Here is a 19510-nt window from a genome sequence, read left to right as displayed (position 1 = left end):
AAATAACCTCTACATTGTCATCACAAGGTCAACTTGGATAGATAAAGGACAATAAGATAGGGAAGAAGTAAAAACACCAACATGACTTGAAATGGATATTCAGATACAAATAAATTGAAGAACTTTCTCGTATGGAAGAAAAAAAACTTAGGTTTGCAGTGATTTTTCCCCCATTTATTTTCTTTTTAATCTCCATGATTAAAATAAAATAAACAAAAATCTACTTTTGGACCATCCGAGCATAACTGCCAGTAGATAACGAGGCATATTTCTCCCCTTGTACAGGGAAAACCAACAAGCCCGGCTGTCTGATAATTTGCTGCAATAAAACAAGAGTTATTGCCCCGTAGAGCCACTTAAAGTGTGGATACGCTAAATATAATACAGACAGGCTCATTTTGGAGAGAGAGAGACATATCTAAATCTATGATCCGGCCTCAAATAGAACTTACAGTGGGAGGATGATGAGATAAGAGTCATGTGTCATGAAAGCAGCTTTTTGTTTGTTCAGAGTAGAATGGATTTGTTTTTTCTCAAAGCAAAGAAATAAAGAGTTGTATGAATGTACTTTAGAGAATGAATAACTTTCATAATCTTCTTCTTTGGCCCCAAAAAAATCAGATGTCATAAGTTGGTTCCTTTTATATTTTCAGAGCCAAAAACATTTTCGCAGAAAGACAAAATAATAAAGATTCTTCAATAGATCAATTACAGCCTTTATTTTTCCCAACTTCGCATTGCATCTAGCTATCACATATATCCATTTATAGTTACAATCCACCCCTAATGCCTGATGGATATGCTTATAATGCTTCATGATGTATTTCATCCCTCCGCACAAACCATTATGTATACTGTACAACTGAAAATCAGTTTTTGACTTAAGGTTTATGTTGTGATAGAGGTGGAAATGTAGAGTAATAAAAACTGATGTCTTAACAAGTCACCTTAAGTACATCACAAATCGGCCACATCATCATCATGATGGACCAGATCACAACATTACAAGGATATTCAGCGTGTCATGAGAACACATTTGTCATGTCATTTATAAGCCTCTTTTCGTGTATCATTTTTACGCCGCACAAAAAAAGTATGGTAACAGCCGTAGTTATGTTTAGGCAACAAAAACCACTTAGTAACGCTTAGGAAAAACATCACGGTTTGGCTTAAAATATATGCAAAATACGTACTGAAACAACGCAAGAGAAGTATGCAAAAACATGTCACAAATGTCACTAAAAAACACGTCAACAACATCACAAAATACCTCAACAACACTTCAGGACACAGACACCGGTCTGAAACACTGGTCTCCTGGTTGAAAGTTCCGTGTTTTTTTTTTAAACCATCCACCTCCCGTCCTGCCAACCATAGGCAATCTTTCTCACATTTATTCTACAACACTAGCTCTGAGCGTAGCATATTTACATGGATGCGTTTACATTGGCCAATCGGGGTTGTGAATACGATCAAATTGATGCTTCTCGGAAGAATTGTAGAGAGAGTTTTAAGTAAGAGTCATGTGTTTAATCTAATCCATATCTATTGTCTTAACTGTGATGCTATAAAGTGGTTTTAAAGGATGATTCTGGTTTATTACAATATTTTCATTTTTGGAAGTTTTGCTAGGTTTTTTGTATTGGTTATGATAACACTGTACTCGCCAAAGTAATTGCTGAGATCTGGGAACACAGTAACGTTGACAGAAGTCAGAGTCGGGAAGAAACATGAGCAGTAAAACCGTCAAAAGTTTAGCCAGATTACAGATTATATGAAAAAAAACCCACGTTAAAGGACATGTTGGTAGTATTCCCTATTGGACGGGAAAGCTGTGGACACACAACTACATCACAGTATACCAACCTGCTTCACAACAAAACCACGTCCTCTCCATCCCAGCATCAGTCTAACTCCACCCCCACCTCCATCTAAATTAAACCTCTCAGGTACTCATGCTCAATGCGGTTGCATAAAGATCCAGTGCTGGAGAGGTATGAATGGTCTAATGAGACAAGGCACCTCAAGTATACCCGCAGGGGAGCTCTGGTCTTTTAGAGCAATTTCATGTCCTACGCCCCCCCCCCCCCCCCCCCTCAACACTGCCACTATCACCACCTCCCTCTCATTCTGATTTCCATGCTAAAAGCTCCATTACCTGCTAGAGGCGTCCAGGGAGTACCCCACCACCACCCACCCACCCACCAACCCCACCCATGAACCTTCTACCGCCCACGCATGCTCACATTATTTCCTCCCCTGTCCTCCCTCATGTTGCTCATAAGCTAGTGTCATTCAACTCTACAGTTCATTTCCACAGGGATGCATTCAGGCCACCAGTATAGAGAGACACCTGCAGTAACGCCTCTGATGAAGTACATGCTCCCTGTAATAGGCTGCAGAAAGGAATGATGTCATCACTGCTCTGTGAAGAAACGTGCAATGTACGGGCCGTCACGAGTGTATGCTCTACCCATTCCACACAACAGAAATTACAATAGCATCAGAAAATCAAATGCATTTTTATTGCATGAAATTTATTCATTCACGGAGCCCTGCAAGTCACTGCATGTTCTACAACACTGTCCTGCACATATTTCATGATAAAAGCCTCGTGTTAACGAATGAAGACATTCTGTCCACAGAAAAAAAAGCTAGAGGGCTTTTATTTTGAAAACAGAAACAGGACGTGTTGTTTAAATAAATGTTGACTTTTTCTTATCTGTGACATATTCTACAGATATACACATTGAAACTGTAGTAATGTTGCTGACGTGATGTCAATATACAGTCAAAAGTTAATTTTCACCGTCTGTTGCTGTGAACCGTAGAAAAAAAGAGGCCTCGGGGTGCTCACGCTGGCAGTGTGGCTGCTTTTACCTGTTAACACGGAACGCCGAAATAAGAAGCAAGAGACGCACACGCGCTGCTCACACGTCCTGTGTGGCCTAGGCGTAAGGAACTGGGGAGCTACATAATCATATAAAAACCTAAAAATAGAACACAAATGAATGGTCCCTCGCTTTAATGTGAAATACGTATAACTGCTGGGATATTTTTATTGATAGAGAGTAATATAGAGAATAATTTAATAATGAGTCTTGTCAAAATGATGCCAGAGCTATATAAAGTATATATAAATATATATATATATATATATGTATGTATTCTGTCATGATGTCATCAGTTAGCAAGTAGCATCCTTCTAGCACACTCTCTCTCTGACATATGTGCTTCACATACACACTACTTCATACAGGTTGTGTAGACTCCCTCACAAACAAATACAGTACATTTGCATCCCCCCCACATACACACACACACACACACACACGCACACACACACACACATCTCACTGACGCACACACACATCCCCTCGCCTGACTGTTTAATTGAGTTCATTCCTTTTTCTATTCCCTTTCCACCGGCTTATTTATTTATTTATTTGTGTGTTTCTTGATCAAAGCCTAATCGTGTGGAAGCAACAGCAACCATCTACAAGAAAGATTTTAATTGATTCAATTTAGCTGCAGTGCAGGGATGGGCTGGCAATCAGAAAGAGCGAGGCAGGAAGAATGATTAGTTCGCCCAACAGTAGAGGGGCAGCAGGGCAGGGCTCTCTCTCTCCCCCTTATGTCTCTCTCTCTCTCAAACACACACACATACACACTCGAATGCAGACATGTCAATGTGCAGCAATGCAAACAAAAGCACCAGATTTTGAATATCTGAAGAACTAACACTGATCATTTTTCACTCACATTCTTTAACCCCTTATTCTAATTTCAATCAAATGTTAAATACTGATCAGAACGATAAAACCACGTCATCAACAAAGGTTGGAGGCGGGTTGGAATCGCTCAAATGAAAGAGAAGCTGCAGTTTTGTAGTGATTTCCACTCGCTTGCAGTTCACGGGTACTGCTCTGTTAGCTTTGGTAATGCAGCAGTATAGAATAGATGATTTACAGATTTGCTGACACTTGGTTCTCACAGTAACAGTGAGTTGAGATGTGGTAGTAAAGCTGCCCCGGCTGATAAGATACTGCCTACATGCGTGGAGTCCTTCAGCTATATACTGCTGACACTCACACTAACATCCTCTTTACCTGAACCTCTGATACACGGATATATATGTAAGTTCACATCACTTTTGTTGGCGCCATAATGAAGGCCACCTCATTATGGTACACAAACATCATATACTTCCATTGTAACGTTCTCCTTTCTGGTCTACCAAAGAATACAATAAATCAGCTACAATTAATTCAAAATTCTGCCGTACGAGTGCTGACTAAAACCAAAAGGAGAGCGCACATTACGCTTATTTTAAAGTCTTTACATTGGTTACCTGTTAGTTTTTGTATTGATTTTAAAATTATTTTATTAGTTTATAAGGCACTACATGGCCTTGCACCAGACTACCTTGCAGAAATGCTTTTGGTTTATGAAACAGGAAGGCCCCTCCTTCGGTTCTTCGCTTTTAGTTGTTCCGCAAAGCAGAACAAAAACATTTGGTGATGGCTTTTATATAGTGATTTATAATTTTATGTTTTTTATTGTTTATACTATTTTTTTTATCATCATCATTATAGTGTTTATTTTACTCTATTTTGTTTAATCAACATTTTATTGCTGATCATTATTATCTCTTTTATTCTATTTTATTAAAATTTCATTGCTTATTTTGTGTCGTTTCATAATTTTTATTTATTTATTTTTATTATTATTTTTATTTCCTTGTATTTTATTTATATTTTATTATCTTAAATACCCATCTTTTATATCTTTCTTATTCTATTAACTTTCATCTTGGATGTTTTGGTGTGCATTAGTCTCTAAATCTACATTTTTAACACTCTATTTTTTGTCAATTGTCTGTCCTGCACTTTGAATTGCATTTGACTTGTTTGAAAGGTGATATATAAATAGATGTTTCAAAGTTATGATTATCATAATTGGTGTCATCCTAGGCAGGTATCCAAGAGTACAGCATGATGAGACAAAACAAGCAAATGAAAGCAAAAAAAAAAGAGAGTGGGCTTAATGACTTCTCTGATACTACAAATATAACAGGTAGAACTGAATAAGGACTTGAGCAACTACCCTCTTCATGACCTTGCTCCGATTTCTGTTTTCCTTTGACTGTTTTAATAGTCCTGAACAGCATGGAATGTAAGAGGCTCTTCCTTAGTACCAAGTTAAAATAAATATGTTGATCTAGAGACAATAGAGACTGACCACAGAATGCTTTTGTGTGTTCATGTACATACACATGAACGTGCCTTGTTTTGTGGAAAAAGGATTTACGTAGACACACATTTAAAAAAAAAGTCAATAAAAAAGACAGGAAACATTCAATTTAAAGAAGTTACAATAAAATACAATAGTAGAAATTTAAAAAGAAACTTCCGTAGGATCAAAGTCTTTGATGGCAGGCTGCAAATGTTGAGTTTTATCAGCCTTTTCAGCTCCTATGAGGCCAGACACGCTCCATTTTCCTCCCCCTGCGTCGTAGGATAGATCATACATGTCTATGTCTAAGGTTCGGCTAAAAGCCACCGTCCGTGATCACTGAGACTGCGATACGGCGGCTCGGCCTCTAAGCTCCCCGGGATGACAATATTAAGGTGAACCCTGATCCAGGAATCCAGCTTTTATCCCCACTATCTCTGTCGAACCAGAGAGAGAAGGCTCGACGAAGAGAAAGATGGGATTTTTTTTATACTTCTTTCTCTGCGCACATCTATTTTCCACAGTCATGGTCTGTATACCATAATCCTCTCTCTGTTCTCTCTCTCTCTCTCGCTATCTGTCCTTTTGACTCTCAAGACAGACAGAATAGGAAAGAAGAGCAGAAGAAATGGGAAGGACAGGTAAACTGTAGCAGCGGGTGTGGCTTAATACAGTCAGTGAAATCGAAAACAGGTTCAGAAAGCAAAAATGAAAGGGAAGTTGGAGTGGAAGATGCAGCGGCTAGATAAACAAGCACAGAGAAAAATATATTTCATACTAGCTTGTTGCGAAGGAGGCTAAATAACGCTCAAAATCTAGGCTACATTTTGGAAAAACTGTCATGGCCATTTTCAAAGGGGTCCCTTGACCTCTGACCTCAAGATATGTGAATGAAAATGGGTTCTATGGGTACCCACGAGTCTCCCCTTTGCAGACATACCCACATATCATCACCTTTTTTGAGTTGATATGGTGAACAGTTGCTTATTTGCACATACAACATTTACAGAGCAACATTATCATTCATTTGGAGTTGTGTCTCTGGCCACCTAATGAACGTAAGTCCAATGTTCACTCTCTTTTAGCTCCAACTTTGGTCCCCACCAACTTCTGAGGGAAATATCTGTTTCTTTAGCTGCTAAATGCACCACTACGTTCACCAGCTAGTCTCTAATTGTGTCTCTCTGCCATTTGGTGCTGAGCAGGTGCTACGAAAAATTATGCTATGAGAGCCGTGAGAGTGAACCAACAAAGTAAAGTTGCAAACTGACGGCTAAACAATGAGCTGAAACTCCATAATATAACATATTATAACATAACACTATAATTTCAAGGCACGCAGAGGGTGTGTGTGTGTGCATTGAAACAGACATGGGCCTAAATTACTGAAGTATGAGTATTGAGTAACGTTACAGAACCATTTTTTAGTCCGACACCTAAGCTAGGCATCAGGATGAAGTGACTGAAGGGGTTGTTACAAATTAGGACTGCGCAATTTTTCATGAAATAAAATAAAATTATTTAACTGTCAAAATCAGCAGGGGGAAACGTGTAGAAACAGCTGTTTGTAGCTTGCAGCAGTGTTTCTGTTGCTGCTGCTGCTGCCAACCCTGTATTTCTACATAGAGTTTGCCTTTCATAATATTCATTTCATTATAAATGTCATTTATATTTATTTTAGACAGAAAAAGGTGAAGAAGTGTGTGCTGATTTGTAAATAATATTAATAATCCAAAATTAAAACCCCACACTTGACTCATTCATGGAGCTCTGCAAGTCACTGCATTTTCTACAACACTGTCCTGTAAATATTTCAGAATGCTGCTCACGCAGCCGCTGCTGCTGTGTGGCTGCTCTAACCTGTTAACATGGACGCCGACATAAAAAACAACAAGTTCCGCAGCCGCCTTTGTGTCCCGAGCGTAAGAAAGGTGTTCTGTTAGTCTGTCTATTGATCTCCTCCGCTCTGTTTCAGTACTATGGACAGCGCCATAAATGTCAGATTTGCTTGGTTCGTTTAAAATCAAGTTTTGAGAAAAAACACAGATACAATTCAGGCTTTTATCCATGAAAATATTATATCAGACTTCAATAGTTACCTGGGCCTCAGCCCCCTTGGCCCTCCCACTTCCCCGGTCTATGTGTGAGATATATATATATATATATATATATATATATATATACACACCATTGCCTCACTATCTACAGTACACTCCCCCCTCTCTTCCCTGCCCTGTAGTCTGTGGTTATCTGCTTAAAACAAATGGTGCAACAGCAGCTCCAAATATTTACAGTGCCTCAGCAGAGCTCCATCTATATCTGCTCCCTCCATGCAACAACCCCGAAGACACAACGGCACGCCGAGGGCAACCAGCTGGGGAATATGCTGATGAGGCACAAAGCATTTCTCACTGGAAATAATGAATACGGCGCTACAGGATATTCACTCATTCAACCTTTGTGTAGACAGCACTGGGGACAAACGCAGAGCAAACTCTCATTTTCAGGTGTGCCCTGTTTGCAGGGTGACATTTAAAAAGTGGAGATTGAGTGTATATGTAAAATTGTATTATATGAATAAATGAAACATGTGACCAATAGATGGTATAGTTATGTAAAGTATTACAAGGAAACACAGTTACAGTGACATACTGCAACACAAATGAAAGCCTTTATGTCTCCACTGAGCTGTGCTTTTATGCTTGACTGTACACACAGTGCATTGCACTTTTGACCACAGCAGGTGTCTGCTTTTAACTCGCTGGTATGTCATCATGGGTTCAGGTGCGTCTCGTTAAAGTTCCCACGAAACGGCTAGCAGAATGTTGTTTGATTCAACATATTTATGTGTTTTGAGTAAAAAACTGTAAGCTGGTGAGGGACTTGTCGTGGATATTGATTGGCGTTAACAATAGGCAATAGCGCTGAATGTGTGTTGTATGTAGTTCTCTGTGATCCCATCACTACAAGCGAGTTTATGGAGACCAAAACACAGCTAATATACATGTACTGTATATCAGAATGAATATTGTAAATACCAATGCCAGAAAGACAATACTGATGTGCCTCTGTGTTTGCTGGATGTGTAAATTGGCAAAAGTCTGATGAAAAGTTTGCCATACCAACTTAAAGGTCCCATATTATAAAAAAGTGAGATTTTCACATTTTTTATTATAAAGCAGGCTTAAATCCTATATAAATACTGTGAAAGTATCTAAGCACTCAATCCACAGGGAAATACACACAGCCCGTATTCAGAAACTCTGCATTTGAAACAAGCTGTCAGGATTTCTGCCCATTTGTGATGTCACAAATATACAATATTTAGACCCTTTACACAATTTTAAATGTAAACATTCTAAATGTGTCCAAGTTTATTCCTGGTTGCAGTATATGCGAATGTCATCAGCTGACAGGAAGTACACATGGACCCAAACTGTTGCCTATAGCAACGCAATTTCGTCAAAATGCGCTAAAACGGAGCGTTTCTGACAGAGGGTAAATGCAGGAATATTCAGGCGGACAGTATGAGGAAAATAAAGGGTTTTGTGAACATTACAGGATGTAAACATGTTCTAGTAGAAACCCAAAATACAAGTATGAACCTGAAAATGAGCACAATATGGGACCTTTAAAAGATGACATATATCAGTGTTGTGTTTAAAGCTGGTTTGCAATCCCCAATTCCCAAGTGGTCAAAAAAAAATCTGTTATTACAGGTTTAAATGATCCTAAATACAAAAAACAAAACAACAGGAGAGAAGACAATATCACCATTCCCCTTAAACCCAAGACAGATAAACACACTGTTTTTATATGCAGCTACTTCCTCATGAATGTGTGTGAACACACACAACAGAAAAGGTAAAATGTGTGAGTCATTTTCTCTTTGTAATCCACAAACTAATGCGGTTACAAAGACAGCCGACGCGCATATGTGTGCGCGAGTGTTTGCGTGCGTGTCCGCATTTGCATTTGAAAGGCACTACTCATCTTCAGAAAGTAAACCGACGCCACAGAAGTTAAATGGCCATTTAAATAATACAACCAGAGAGAGAGAGAGAGAGATAAGGCCCCAGCACACACCTACAGAGATTGGTAAATAAGTGTGTGTGTGTTGAGGGTATTTATTAAAGCTATCAGATCCTCATCATTCAAACTCTGTCATTATAATCTTTGCAAGCTGACAGTCGGCGAAGAAATAAACCGGTGGCGGCGTTGCGCTGTGTGCTAATGAGGAAGTCATCAGGACAATAAATGCTACCAGAATATGTAAAGATAGAACAGATCAAACTCCGGCTAAATCAACGCTCTGTTAGTCATTCTACATAACCGGCTGCTTCGGCACAAACAGGCTGCTGGTTAACATAGCATGTGACAGGCTGTAAGTCAGAGGTGTCTATCACTGTAAATATTTTATGGTAAATGCTCCATGTCCCTCTCTCTCTCTCTCTCTCTCTCTCTCTCTCTCTGCGAGACACCAGCTAATAATTCAAGCACCGATATGTATAGCAACACCCTTTTGTTTAAACACCAGCTATCTCTTCTTCCATCTATTAATCCATCCATCCATTCATTCATCCGTCCGTCTACGTTCGTCTCTCGTTTCCTTGTCTGTCAAACCTCCTCTCTATTCCCCTCCCTCCCTCTCTCTCCTTCTCCCTCCCTCCCAGCCTCCTCCTGGTGCAAATCAAATTACACTGTCGAACTTCAAAAATGAAATGAGCCGTCGTTCATATTTCTTGTTCTGCACAAACACAAACATGTGTTAATTTGTGTCGCTGCCCTAACAGATTTGCCTGTTAGGGCAAGCTGGTATAGATTACCTCCTTCTGCCGGGTTGAAGGCAAGTGAGGGAGTGGGGAGGATTTTGTCTGCGTGGGTGTGGATGTGATTAAACTGTTACCCGAGCTATTTCAGCCTTGTGGAGTGAATACATAATAGTCCGTAATTAAGAAAATGCAAAAAACTGATTAGGCCTTATTGACTTGCCGCTATATTATCGAGTGTTTCACTCCAGAATTGCCGTGCAACTGGAATGTCAATAAATAAGAAACGGAAGACCGGACGAACAATCAAACTACTTGACGAATCAACAGATGACTGAATGATTAAATGAAAAGAAGCAGGACGGAATACATTTACATAAATTGATAACAAAAAGGAGCGAGATAATTGAACAACTGCAGCTTAGAAATCAGGGTGTTGCCAACTTATTCTCAATTTAAATTCACTAATTGTAGTAGTTTTAAGTTAGCCATCGATGGGTTATGGGACAATTGTTGTGCAAAAACACAGTAGGAAAATATGGAAATTCTAACTAGAATGTTGTTCTGTATATCAGGGAAGTTTCTTAAAGATATACTTAGTATTGCACTTCCATAAGTGTCAGGCCAAGAACCAGATTTAAAGGTCCCATATTGTAAAAAGTGAGATTTTCAGGTCTTTTATATTATAAAGCAGGTTTATGTGCTATATAAATACTGTTAAACTATCGAAACACACACAGCCCATATTCAGAAATTGTGCGTTTGAAACGAGCCGTTAGAATTTCTGTCCATTTGTGATGTCACAAATACACAATATTTAGACCATTATATGGTTTTAAACATAAACATTCTAAATGGGTCCCAGTTTTATTTCCTGTTGCAGTGTATGTGAATGATATCAGCTGACAGGAAGTAAACATGGACCCACACCGTTGCCTAGCAGCGCAATTCCGTTACAATTTCGTTGAAATGCACTAAAACGGAGCGTTTCAGGCAGAGGGTAAAGGCAGGTATATTCAGGCAGATAATAAGAGGACTTTTTTTTTTAACATTACAGCATGTAAACATGTTCTAGTAGAAACACAAAATACAAGTATGAACCTGAAAATGAGCATGATATGGGACCTTTAAATAAGAAGTGATGCAGCAGAGGCCCACATATCCTGATTGTTAGTCACTAGTATGAGTAAAGCTCCAAAACCAATGGATCCTGTACTTCCCATAATGCAACAAAAACTTTATATTTTCTCAGGCTCTCCTCCTGGTAAACACAACTAACACTTGCTCAGTTTGTAATGCAGGTTTTCCGTTCAAAAATGTGTTTTTGTGTGTCTCCAAGTCCAAACAGAGATAACCCTGATGACATCATCAAGGTTATTTTCAGACAAGCCCTATTTCTTCTTTTTTTTAAGACTTGACAAAGTTTCTCCACAGCCATACAATTATTTCCACACACTAATTAGTACTAACTAATTAAATGAAGCCTCGTCAGTTCAATAGACCCTCAGCTGTATGGAGACCTTGGATTAGACGGTGTCGTCCGCTGCAAACAGACCAGCTTCCACTCTGTTTCTCTTTATAGCCATTCAATTGTTTTTACAAATGTCATGGCATATTTATTACAAATTACATTATCATTTATGTTTTTGCTGACCATTCTCCAAAACATACTGTGCTTTCCATTTGTCCATATTTTCCATCTTCCTTCCTGGCAGCCACGAGCTGCCAATCATTAGATATGATATGAATTAGATCAGGGGTCAGCAACCTTTACTATCAAAAGAGCTATTTAAGGCAAAGAAAAAAAAAAATCTGTCTGGAGCTGCAAAAACATTTGTGCATTGTGATGAAGGTAACACAGTTTATAGTCTAAGTATATAGTATATAAGTCTAATGCAGTGAGGGCCCAACTGCAATGTACTACGAGTATTAGGGCCACATTGAAGGAAAACAAATCTGAGATTTCCAGAATAAAGTCATAATATTATAAGAATAAAGTCTTAACTTTACGAGAAAAAAAGTCGTAATATTACGAGAATAAAGTCATAACTTTACGAGAAAAAATAAATAATATCACAGATAAAGTCATAACTTTACCAGAAAAAAAGAAAATGATACATAAAATTACTACTTTATAATATTATGACTTTATTCTCATATTACTTTTTTTTCTCGTAAACCTATGACTTTATTTTCATAATATTACGACGTTTTTTTCTGTATGTGGCTCCGGAGATGGATTATTGTATCATTGTTTTTTAGGAAATTCCTGCATATTATATATTAAGATTTTAAAATATGACAGATTTCTTTGTGCATTGATTGACATATTTGAACCTTATTACCCATTGCACAATATAACAAAAACACTTCACATACATTATCACAGTAGCTTATTCTGTACATCCACTTTGCTACTTGAGTACTTCTCAAGTGTCAAGTATGGATAATGCATACAATAGTGTAGCTTTGTTAAGAAATAATAAAAAGCACACACATGTAATGGACAACTGATTTTCCGGCAGTTTTCAAATTTCTACGAGTTGGTTTTCATATTGTGCTGCGAGGAAAAGAAGCCGACGGCTACTGTACCAGGAGGAACGCTTAAGAAACGTACACAAACATTAAGATTATGTGTGGAAAGAAAACGATGAAAGTACAAAATCGGAGATGTTGACAAAGTAAGCAATTACAAGAAAATACGATTTGGTACGCTTTTCTGTTCGTAATAATGGCTTCTAGTACATAAAAGAAAAGTATAATAGAGAGGCAAATGAGACAAAGCTCGGCAGGATGAGAAGAGGTGAGGCTACAGGATGAGAGGGATGCACACTTCTTCTTCCACAGGCAAAATAATACGCTGTGTGTGTGTGTGTGTGTGTGTGTGTTTGTTTATGCGTGCGTGCATGTACTGAGTCCTGATGTGAATGGTTAAGCAGCTTCCTTTTCTTAGCACGGGAACAGTATTAACATACAGGGACAGGACTGCACTGCACCCCAGAGAGAGAGAGTGAGAGAGAAAACAAGAGTGGCAAAAACCAAATGGAGAGAAAAGCAAGACATTTTAGTGGGACAGCAGACACAGAGAGAGAGAAAAAGAGAGAGAGAAAGAGAGAGAACGAGGAAGAACGAGGAGTGTGAGAGGTAGATGACAATGTGAGAAAAGGAGTGTGGGAGGTGCCGAGAGAGGGAGTACAAAAAGGGAGGCAGGAAGGAAAAGGGCACTCGGAATGGAAAGTGGCATTTGAGAAAAAAAAAAGAAAATCCTGCATAGGACGTGAAGTCAAAGATAGCTCTGACTTGTTCAGTCCTGTAGATGGCTAATAAAATAAAGATGGAAGCACAAAGATGGACAGAGGAAAGAGAGAATGAAATAATAATGCAGCCACTTTAAGATCAAAAGGCTTTTGGCCAAAAGGCTTAAGAGAGTACCACTAGTAGGATCATATAGGATGTTTGGTGAGGTACAATGAGGTGTGATTACTTCTTTAAATTGTTTTAATTCTGTAATGTCAGTTACATAGCATCCTTCTAAAGTTGGCTAACATTAGCCACCGTAAGCTACTGGTCATATCAGGCCAAATAAGGCTGTAGCAGCGAAACCCAACCCAGTCGCCAGAAAAAAAACATGTTGGCATTGTACGTTTCTGCAAACCACAGATACAGTATGTTGAATGTCAACGTTTCTGAATCAAAAATATTTTTCATAAATACGTTTCATATCAGCCTCGTATCACACTTGCAGAAACACACATTGCCACGTGTCCCTCTGAGGTCTAAGCCTTTTTTTTTTTTTTTTACTATTTTTGGTCCGCCTGGTCTCCTTTTGTAAAAATGACTCTAGAATCTCAACTAGATTCTCAATCTGATCTAAGGCTGGTTTACAGGATGAGAGTTACATGTTGAGCCTCTCCATGGTGGCATAGCAATTGTCTGGAGTGGTTGTGTGTGTGTACGTGCGTGTGTATGCATGAGCGTGCGTGTTTGGGGCGAGGGGCCCAAGAAAAAAAATTTGCACTGGGGATAATAACAATTATGTTACGCCACTGATCACGGCTTGTGTTAAAATAATAACGTAACTGCCGTAACAATGTAAGTAGCGTAAATAAACAACAAGTGGACTTTCTTACTTAACGTTACATTTGTGGAAAATAATATCTAATAACTGTAATGCACAATCATGACATACACATCTTTTTTTTTCAGGACAAACTGGTCTATCAGAATATGTGGTCTGCAGTGATGTCACATGAATGTATAAATAATTAAAATGACCATAAAGATAAAATAAAAAATAAAACGGAATCTCACAGAAATGTATTCAAACCACACAGAGAACAATAAGAAACAAGGTTTTGGGCTTTTGAAAAGTGTTCTCCCACGTCTTGGAAATCAGGGAGAAAAAGAAAAATCATTCAAACCAACACACATCTAAAGATATTTACATTTTTTTTACAGAGAAGTCCTGTCATTTTGCTGTCTGTTTTTCTACAAAAAAGTAAGCTCACAGAAGACTTTCATTGTTGGATACTTTTTAAGAAAGTCTCTGAAAAAACACTGTTGTTCCAAGCTGGATGACAAACCGTCTGAATGGAATACAATCGATCCCGACACTTCATTAGAAAGCTACGGTGATGACGAAGCTGCAAGTTAAAATGAGTCTCTACACCGCAGCGTTCCGGAGATATTCTAAAACGAGTAACTAAAGTACTTTCCTGTCGTATACAATAGCGTCGACTCCAGGGGGTTAACGTTGTGAAATGATTGGTTAGGTTTAGGCAACAAAACTACTCGGTTAAGATTAAAAAAAAAAGATCATGGCCAGAGGCGTAAATATCGACGGTGCACCTGTTCTTTTTAAACAGAAAACACACGTTTAATATTGTGATATTTACTTGGAATGACATACAGTATAGCCAACAGCAGGAGGAAACTTTCAGCTCCCCGGCGATCTCCCTCCAGCCAGCTGCCACCTTATTTAGGTTTTTTGTAGTGAAATGAGGAGGTATCATTTCATTTCAACTTCACCAAGCAGCCGCTCCTGGTCCATTGAGGCGATTTCAAGGTGAGCGACAGAAATAAATAGAGACAGCTGGGCGTCTGACAAAAAGTTCAGCTCAAAACGAAGAGCCATGCGTCGCTCACGGCCAGGACATTCCAATAAAAGAGGACAATGATTCTTAAGCAGTGTTGTTAATGACTGAGGAGCACAAGGCCTGTAGGATAAACTTCTAATGGGTGAGTACTGGTTTATTTTTGTTATTATGGAGTGGGATCGGGGATTTAAATCTATAGCAGTGTAATTGTTACGCCTCATATGATGGAGAATGTGCACCTACTGTAGTGTGTGTCTGTCAGAACAATGGGCGGCTGAGGCAGGCTGTTTTAAATTAGCGCTCCGGCTGCTGTCCGTGGTGCTGATCTAAGGCTGGTTTACAGGATGAGAGTAGCATGGTGAGCCTCTCCATGGTGGCATAGCAATTGTCTGGAGTGGTTGTGTGTGTGTGAACGTGCGTGTGTGCACATGAGCATGCGTGTTTAGGACAAGGGGCCCAAGAAAAAAAATTTGCACCGGGGCCAATCACAATTATGTTACGCCGCTGATCACGGCTTGTGTTAAAATAATAACGTAACTGCCGTAACAATGTAAGTAGCGTAAATAAACAAGTGGCCTTTCTTACGTAACGTTACGTTTGTGGAAAATAATTTCTAGCATAGAGTATATTAATATGTAAAGTTAAAGATTCATCTTTTTCTGTGATAAACATTTATTTTCTACAATCTTTAAATTGAGCTAAATAATAATGGTGTCTAAAACTGAAAAGTGCTTATGAGATGGTATGGCCTCCATACATAAAAGATAAACAATGAAGAAATGTTGACACTATTAGATTTGGGAAATGCTAAATCAAACCCAGAACTTGGACATGTTGGTGTTTAGGTAAATGAATAAGTATCAAAAGGAATAGCGGTTGGAGAACTGTAAAGCATAAAAAAACAGAGCATCCAGTCTGCTCTGGAGAACAGCGCTTGGTTTATCCTGTTTGATCTGCAGTAAATCTGTTAATATCAAAGTCTGTCTTGTTTTTAAAGTTTATCTTTATTGAAGTTATCATTTAATGTGGCTGAGGACCTGAAACCATCTGCCTGGTTGAAGATATCCTCCCACATGTTACAAGCTCACCGACGTTACGTAACAAGCGTGAAGTCGATGTTTACTTTTGGTTTTAGACGGGACAAGAACGGTGGTCTCCTGGGTGAAAGTTTGACCCATCCACCAACCCTAATAATGCTTCTAACACATCAATACAATCCCACAGGAAAAAAGTGATACAGCTATCCAGAGCTGGCAACAAGCATAAAACAAAACAATGGATTAACAAAAAGAATCATGAGGGAGCCTTGAAACTGTATACAAAACAGTAAACTGAATGTATGAGGAACCAAGCTACCTCATTGCCAGACGTGTGGAGGTCTAACAAGACTCATTGGTTAAATATTAGCTGAATGGGTTCATACCCAGATACAAATAATATTACCTAGTAAACACTGAATACTCTTTAGATTTTAAAATGCTGAAATTAGGGCTGTCAAAGTTAACACGGTAGTAACGCGTTAACATAAATTTGTTTAAAATGCCTTGCGGGAGTGTAAAGCTGAAGTGAAGATAGTGGCATCATATGAAACTAGAAAAACCTAATGAATCCATTGGTACCAACCATTTCGTACCAGTTATGATTTGAGCATACTTTTTATGCTAAATGCAGTTCCTGTGAGCGTTTCTGGACAATATTTGTCATTGTTTTGTGTTGTTAATTGATTTACAATCATAAATATATACATCCAGTTGCATAAATCAATCATATCTGCCCATGTTGATAAGAGTATTAAATCTCCCTTTAAGGTGCATTTTTCAATTAGTTTGCGATTAATCACAATTAACTATGGACCATCACGCGATTAATGCTGATTAAATATTGTTAATAGATTGACAGCCCTATCGCTGAAATAATAAGCATTGTCAGCTCCCGTCCTAATGCATTCCTATCAGATATAGGTCAGACTCTAACAGCATGTTGCTAGAATCTTGAGGCGAGGTGGCTTTCAGATATGCATGTCTTTTATAAGAGCAGCAGCATAAGCCGCTTAGTGCTTTTATAGTGATTCAGAGCCATGGAGCTGTGCATCAGCAGCAGCCCCTCTGCTCTGCCACAGCAGAGAGGAGAGGAGACTGAACATGCTATCCATGTTATCTTAGGAGCTGAAGGAGAAACTCTGGGACAAGGTGGGGAAAAGAGAGAGGGAAGAAGCAAAAAAAAATTAAATAAAAAACCCCAGTGAGACTGAAATTGCCCTCTGCGGTTCCTCTCTCCATCAGCCGAGAGATGTCACTACAATTCATTTGCATTAATTCAGCCTGAATAGGAGCTGGTGAAAGTCTTGGAGGACATCTAGACCACAAGATGACAGAGAGGCACTGATGCAATGGGAAGTTAACAGTACATTAACCCGAGTGTTGTACTTCGGTATAGAAGTTATTTCCACATTATGCAACTTTATACTTTTACCACACTACAGATGATATTGTACTTTTTACTTCACTTCACTTCACTTTGTTGGCTCCAGATACTTTGCAGATGAGCTTTTAGGTTAAAAACACATGATCGGCATATTAATGGCTGTACTGTGACACTCCACAGCACTGTATAAAGTGAGTGGAATTAGTTCCATGTTGATGAGCTACAACACTGACATGCAGCTTAATGCATAAGAGATAATATTCCAATAACAGAATACATACAGCACATTATGACACTCTGAAAATGACCTGCATTCTGCACGATGAGCACTTTTACTTTTGATACTTGAAGTATATTTTGATTAGCTTGTACTGCGTCTCTACCTTAAAGGTCCCATATCGTGCTCATTTTCAGGTTCATACTTGTATTTTGTGTTTCTACTAGAACATGTTTATATGCTGTAATGTTCAAAAAAAAATTTATTTTCCTCATACTGTCAGCCTGAATATGCCTGTATTTACCCTCTGTCTCAAATGCTCTGTTTTAGCGCATTTCGACGGAATTGCGAGGAAATTGCAACAGAATTGCAACAGAATTGCGTTGCCAGGCAACAGCTTGGGTCTATGTGTACTTCCTGTCAGCTGATGACATTCACATACACTGAAACCAGGAATAAACTGGGACACATTCAGAATGTTTACGTTCAAATCTGTGCAAAAAAGCTTCTAAATATTGTACATTTGTGACATCACAAATGGACAGAAATCCTGACAGCTTGTTTCAAATGCAGAGTTTTCTGAATACAGGCTGTGTGTATTTCCCTGTGGATTGAGCGTTTCGATACTTTCACAGTATTTATATAGGACTTAAGCCTGCTTTATAATAAAAAAATCATGAAATCTCACATCTCACTTTTTTTATAATATGGGACCTTTAAAGCTGCATTTTCCATCTTTATGGCCAATGTGTTATCATATTTACAAATCCAGCAGACACAGAGCAACATTACCATTCATGTGTTGTGTTTTCTTTCCACATGGCAAATGTATTCACTCTCCCCCTTTAGCTCTGTTTTTGTCCTCCCGCACCTTCAGCAAGATATACTTGGCTGTTTAGCTGTTATAGCCAATGGCTAACTTTGTCTGTCTGCTGCTGCTTGGTGCTGGCAGGTTAGTGTGTAGTCGGCTAATCTGAGCTTTGCTGCTTTGCTGGAGATAAGGTTGATGAGAGCTGAGTGTAAGGGTTCTGCAAAAAACAAAAGTAATGATTCAAAAGAGGTTAAAAAAAATTGGCACATACTCGGGTGATAATTGAGGATTTGTCACTATGACTGTCCACATTCACCTCAGAAATATTGATTAGATGAGCTTCAAGAAAAAGGATCTTAATGCTTCTCCCGACTCCGCTGATAGACACCGATGTGGCTGTCAAGAAGGGAAATAAGGGAGATAATACACTAGGTGCTTTTAACATCTCAAAATCCCCCAAAAAATCTAGGTTACCTCACACCTCACCATTCGCTGTTTCCCCTCTCAGGTTTCACACACCGCAAGGCTTTCAATATGCAAATGCATAACAGACAGTGACATCTGGGGGCATCCGAGGCTACATCTCCCCGTGCCTCCCTTTATTTCTCCACATCCCTCACCTCCCCTCTCGCTCGGTAATTATATCTTATTGGCGTGAACGAAAAAAGACAATATTGCCCAAAGCAACAGGGCAAAAGATCAACATTTTACATCAAATCCTTTTTCTCTCCTCGTATTAAAGGCTCTCATTCTCTCTCTCTCTCTCTCTCTCTCTCTCTCTCAGTTTTTCAGCCTTTTCCTCCCTAATGAGGCCCCGGCCACCCAGGAAGTGATGTCGCTGTGCGGTCGCCTGTTGCCTCCAGTCATAAACAGGCTGGTTGGAAATATCAGCCCGCCTCTAGAGCTCTGCACACACACACACACACACCTCAAAGATAGCTGCACACGTGCTGTTCTG

At 39.0% G+C, this 19510-nt stretch overlaps 1 protein-coding gene across 2 annotated transcripts in view; it reads right to left on the bottom strand.

Annotated features, from left to right (window-relative positions):
• The window catches only part of nlgn1 (neuroligin 1), a 401272-nt gene that overhangs the window by 14682 nt on the left and 367080 nt on the right, over positions 1-19510 (bottom strand). The gene's annotated exons all lie outside the window — the stretch shown is intronic.

This window comes from Sebastes umbrosus, chromosome 5, assembly GCF_015220745.1.
Source record: "Sebastes umbrosus isolate fSebUmb1 chromosome 5, fSebUmb1.pri, whole genome shotgun sequence".
In the NCBI taxonomy this organism is placed as follows: domain Eukaryota; kingdom Metazoa; phylum Chordata; class Actinopteri; order Perciformes; family Sebastidae; genus Sebastes; species Sebastes umbrosus.
This window is presented reverse-complemented; position numbering and strand designations above follow the sequence as displayed.